The following is a 5,622-nucleotide window of genomic DNA, read 5'->3' as shown; positions in this document are numbered from 1 at the left end:
GCGTGTGCACCTCCTACGTACACAGGCGCACACGTGCAATGGAAGACCTAATGAGGTCTTATACTAGGATCACCCGTGGGACGGAAGCGATCCCGATTTTTGGAAAGTTGGCAATGGATCCGGAAACCCTCTTACAGGGCCCAGTCCCAGCCTCCTCTCCCGAACTCGCTAGGTCAGCCCAGTACTGTCCCTAATGTAAGCTTTGGCCTTCAGGGGCCAAGTTTTTCCAAGTGCCTTAACTACCCACCTGCAAGTAGGATCACCCTAGACATGACATTAGAGACAATGCCATGATAGAGCTATTTAGCCAAGACCTTGGACATATATAGAACATAGTCCATATTAGATGATTAAGGTGTGGTAGACATATTTTGTATACTTTTATGTTTTTATTCCAATTTTTCGTTTCATTACCTTTGACACTTAGGAAGCCTTAGAGCCAAGACGCCGCTCGTTTGGGGAGGAAATGTAATGATGTATTGCCTGAGTGTTGTGCGTTATTAACGTCTGCCAAGTTACTGCCTAGGTCCACTAACCGGGATAACCGGACGACGGGCCGGAACACAGAGCCACTGCCAGACCTCCTAGGTCCATTCTGGTGGTGATCCACAGCTTGCGGAAAGCCTACCAGGGTGAACCACCAAAGGGGGGGGGGCTGCTCTGATGATCCACAGACCAGGACATCCGATGGTCATTCTTATGGTGGGTTGCAACATGCAGAATCATTCCAAGTTGAACCTACCAGAGGGGGACTGTCATGACTATCCTGATCAGGTCAGGGTACAGGAGACCACCACCCTACAGATTATCTCCCAAACCCCCAACAGAGGAGGAGAGATCTAGGGGTCTGAAGATGTGGGGGTTTTATGACACCTCACGCTCATAATAAACCTTAGGCCACAGAGAAATTCCTTTGTCCTAACAATGGAGAACTGGCCTCAGAACATTAAACATGCAATAAAGGGACTTTGGAACAATGGTTTCCGTCAGCCACAATGGTGGTCATGACGAGAGGTGGAATATTAAAATGTATGTAACTTTTGTATTGTTTTTAAAGGTTAAGAGATGACGTTATTATGAAAACATTGTACATTTAACCTCTTATGGCTAGGGGGCAGTATTTTCACGGCTGGATAAAAAACGTACCCGATTTAATCTGAATATTAGTCCTGCCCAGAAACTAGAATATGCATATAATTATTAGCTTTGGAGAGAAAACACTACACAGTTTCTGAAACTGTTTGAATGGTGTCTGTGAGTATAACAGAACTCCTATGGCAGGCAAAAACCTGAGATGCTTCTGTTCAGGAAGTACCCTGTTTGAACATTTCTTGCCCTTGTTGATTCTCTCTATCTATTACAAGGGATCTCTGCTGTTACGTGACACTTCCCACGTCTCCAATGAAGTCTCAGAGCCCGGGAAAAACAGGAATGACGTAATTCAAAGCCCTGGCTGAAACAAAGGAGAGCAAAAGCTAAGTGGTCACTCAGTGGACTAAGCCTTACGCTCGCGACCCGCCCCGCCCCCGGCTTTAGGTTTTTCCCTCAGTATACAGACAGGCAGATTCCCGGTTGGAATATTATCGCTTTTCTACGAGATAAATTGCATAAAAATTGGTTTTAAACAGCGGTTGACATGCTTCGAAGTACGGTAATGGAATATTTAGAAATTTTTTGTCAAATTCTGCGTCATGCTCGTGGCCGAGATTTAGCGTTGGGATAGTGTCTAGAACGCAAAACGTCTTGATGGAACATAACAATGGATTATTTGGGACCAAACCAACATTTGTTATTGAAGTAGAAGTCCTGGCAGTGTATTCTGACGAAGAACAAGCAAGGTAAGAACATTTTTCTTATAGGAAATATGATTTAGAGGAGTAATGTATCTATAATTCTTAAAATAATTGTTATGCTTTTTGTGAACGTTTATCGTGAGTAATTTAGTAAATTGTTAGTAAATTCCCCGGAAGTTTGCGGGGGGTATGCTTTTTCTGAACGTCACATGCTAATGTAAAAAGCTGGTTTTTGATATAAATATGAACTTGATTGAACAGACATGCATGTATTGTATAACATAATGTCCTAGGTGTGTCATCTGATGAAGATCATAAAAGGTTAGTGCTGCATTTAGCTATGGTTTGGGTTTATGTGACATGATATGCTAGCTTGAAAAATGGGTGTCTGATTATTTCTGGCTGGGTACTCTGCTGACATAATCTAATGTTTTGCTTTCGCTGTAAAGCCTTTTTTAAATCGGACAGTGTGGTTAGATAAAGGAGAGTCTTGTCTTTAAATAGCTGTAAAATAGTCATATGTTTGAAAAATGGAAGTTTTCTATTTTAGAGGATTTTGTATTTCGCGCCCCGCCCATCATTGGATATTGGAGCAGACGTTCCGCTAGCGGAACGTGTAGATGTAAGAGGTTAAGAGTTTTCCCAGTATATGCCTGATGTTTATACATTGTACGTTGTGTGGAAAATATCCAAATCAAACAGAATGTTTTGGTAAAGATGAAATGTGAAGTTAGTGTCTAAAATTGGATTTTAGTCAAATCTAGGCCTTGCCCCTTTACTTGGTCCGCCCAGAGAATTGCCCTAAAGGCGGTTACACCCACTTCTGACCCGAGGGTATAAGACAGGAGAGTGAAGAATTAACATATCAGACTAATTGACCCCAAGCTGCAGCGAAGGTCTAACAAAGTCAACGAACCCCAAAACGAAACACGAGGTTGAAGACAAAGAAATCTTTTCTACACGAGCTACGGATGAGTTGCTGTGTCTAAGCGGGTGAATTCAAGCCGAACCACCCAGCCTCCACTCTCCATTAAATCGTGGTATCGACACCGTTCGAGTCCGAAGCTGTGAGCTCTGAGCTACAGAGCTGTCTGTCCTCAGAAGACCCCTTTCAGATCAAGGGTGAGGGATCAGACCACTTAGCCAAGAAGGACACTGACATCGTGAGGACAACCAGAGAGTTGCGCCGGAGAAGTGCGTCATTGAGAAGCCTAAACGACCCACGCGGAGCTTCCCACCTGAGACCTCCAACACGTAATTACATCATTATATTCTGACCCATAAGAGCGGCAGTTCGGGGCAAGGCTAGGTTTAAATAAGCATAACTGACAAATGAACCCAAATGTATATTTCTCTCGTCTACTTCCTTTGTTTCTCTCTCTTTTAAATCCCCATTTTGGGTAACACGCGCCATAGTGTGTTGGCCCGTTATACTAAGTCCTAATCAATAGCTAGACTGTGTTTTGTGTATGTGTATTTTTATCATCATTTTAGCTTGCTAGTAAATAAATAATCAACTAAGATTGGTGTGATAAACTCATTGGTGAAGCCCGGGTCCGTGCAGATTCCCGGATTATGCGACGTTCAGAATGAGACTGTAGAGGAAATTGATTAATTTAGCGACTGTTGTAAAATCGATATTCTGATATCCTTTGAGTTAATTTGGGAAATAGAAACTCAATCAAAATAATGTTCCCATGGTGCGCCAGGTTAATGAGTTAATAATTGCTTGATTCATTGCTTAATTCATTTAATCACGCAATTATAAACCGTTAATCATTCGATGAGCAACAGTCGTCACATTAACTAATACAACGTCACGACACATACAAACCCTCTGGTCCATACACACATAAACAAACCTATACAAATACCAGACTAGCACTCAAGTACATATCACTCCATTGTTTTTACCCATCTCACACGCCACATTTCAGAATACCCTACAATTGGACACACTAGTGCACGTGTCAAACTCTTTCCACGGAGCGCGGAGTGTCTACGGGTTTTCACTCCTCCCTTGTACTTGATAGTAAAGAATTTCCCTCAACTAGCTCTTCATTTTTGTTTCCTGTACTCCCACCCTTGATTGATGTAATTGTGTCACAAACTCCTTATTGTCATTTGTATTGCTTGCTGCTTTGTAATGCAGGGTCCACCTTGCAAAAGAGACCTTGGTCTCAATGGGACTTCTCCTGCTTAAATAAAGGTTAAGTAAAGAAATAAAAACAATGTAATTGTAAACTAGCACGGTATAGCCACAAAACATGGTTAAAAATAGAATGTTGATATTATAGGTCGGTCCTTGTAGCCATAGCGTTGTCTGTGAATTTGAGTGATTACATTTCTCCAGCACGATCTTTGATTTTTACCAAAACAGTGGTGGGGTGTCCCTTGGTTATTTTTTAAACTGCATGTTTTTTAAACCCCTTTAACAACGTGACAAATGTCTTTCTGTTGTAGGGTTGAACACAGACAGGACCGCAGAGACAGGCCCTACTAGACCAACGCCACTCCAAGCTGGGACTAGTTCTCCATCCTGCTCCTCCTCTCCACACCTCCTCTCCTACTTTCCTCTAGGGCCCAACTTCCTCCCAAACCCTCCTTTTATACAGCGTTACAAGTTGTTACTTTGCCCATGTTTCTTGACTGTTTTGACAGATGTGACTCCTACACACACACACACTCTTGCAAACTCCCCATATACCCCACTCCCTCCAAAGTTTGGTAAACTTGGTTTTATTTGTTCTTGAAGAGCTCTTTACATTTGTTGTTGCTGTCTTTTGAGTTGTTTTGGAATCTTACTGTTTTGTTTTAAAATTAAAGTATTTATAAAACAAAACGTTTTGGATTTGAGTGGAGGTTCAGGCATCAAACAATATCTCAGGACTATTTCAAACTTTGGGTTGTGAGTTGATGCACAAGATCTTACACCACTCAAACATGTCTGTGGTAATTCTGACTGTCTCATCCTATCACCTGGGCTGGAGCTAAAACACTACAGGGAGAAGAAGCTACCACTCACGTTGATGTTTAATTATTAACCTTGGTTATGTCCCAAATTGCACCTCTATAGTGCACTACCACTGGTCAAAAGTAGTGAACTATAAAGGGAATAGGGTGCCATTTGGTACGGGCCCCTTCTGTGTATGTGAAGTATTCTTCATTAGAAACTTGATGGAAACAGAGGAGTGACTGGAGCACATTCCATCCTTATTGATGACAAACAGGTACCATTGGGAAACTGTGTAAACACATGTGTTGTTTTATTTTTGACGATGTTGCTGCAATAGCTTACGCCAGAACCTTCTATTAGGAATAAAGGGCTCTCTGGCCTACACAGGTGTCCCACTCTTCACAGTTGATCTTTGAATACCTAACTTGTTTGTTAACCACAATTGAGGAAATGGGACACGTTTCCCACCAACTCAAAGCTTGCTATCAGAAATGAGCAAATGTATAAAATTATGCAACTATTTGAGGGGCTGAATCATGATTATGAGTGCAATATCATAATCATTGTAATCATCTGCGACCTGAATGACACTGAATGGCACACAAATCACCAAAACTGTCTTATCCATCTCTCCATTGTTACAGCCTGGATATACTAAGATCACCCATGACAATGGGATGCATAGTGGACTGAGTATTATACGTGTGTATTGCAACAGTGTGTTGTAAACAAGAGAAACTGACATACACTGCTCAAAAAAATAAAGGGAACACTTAAACAACACAATGTAACTCCAAGTCAATCACACTTCTGTGAAATCAAACTGTCCACTTAGGAAGCAACACTGATTGACAATACATTTCACATGCTGTT

The sequence above is a fragment of the Salmo trutta genome, chromosome 32 (assembly GCF_901001165.1).
Source record: "Salmo trutta chromosome 32, fSalTru1.1, whole genome shotgun sequence".
In the NCBI taxonomy this organism is placed as follows: Eukaryota; Metazoa; Chordata; class Actinopteri; order Salmoniformes; family Salmonidae; genus Salmo; species Salmo trutta.
The sequence above is the reverse complement of the archived record's forward strand: the minus strand, read 5'-3'. Positions refer to the sequence as shown.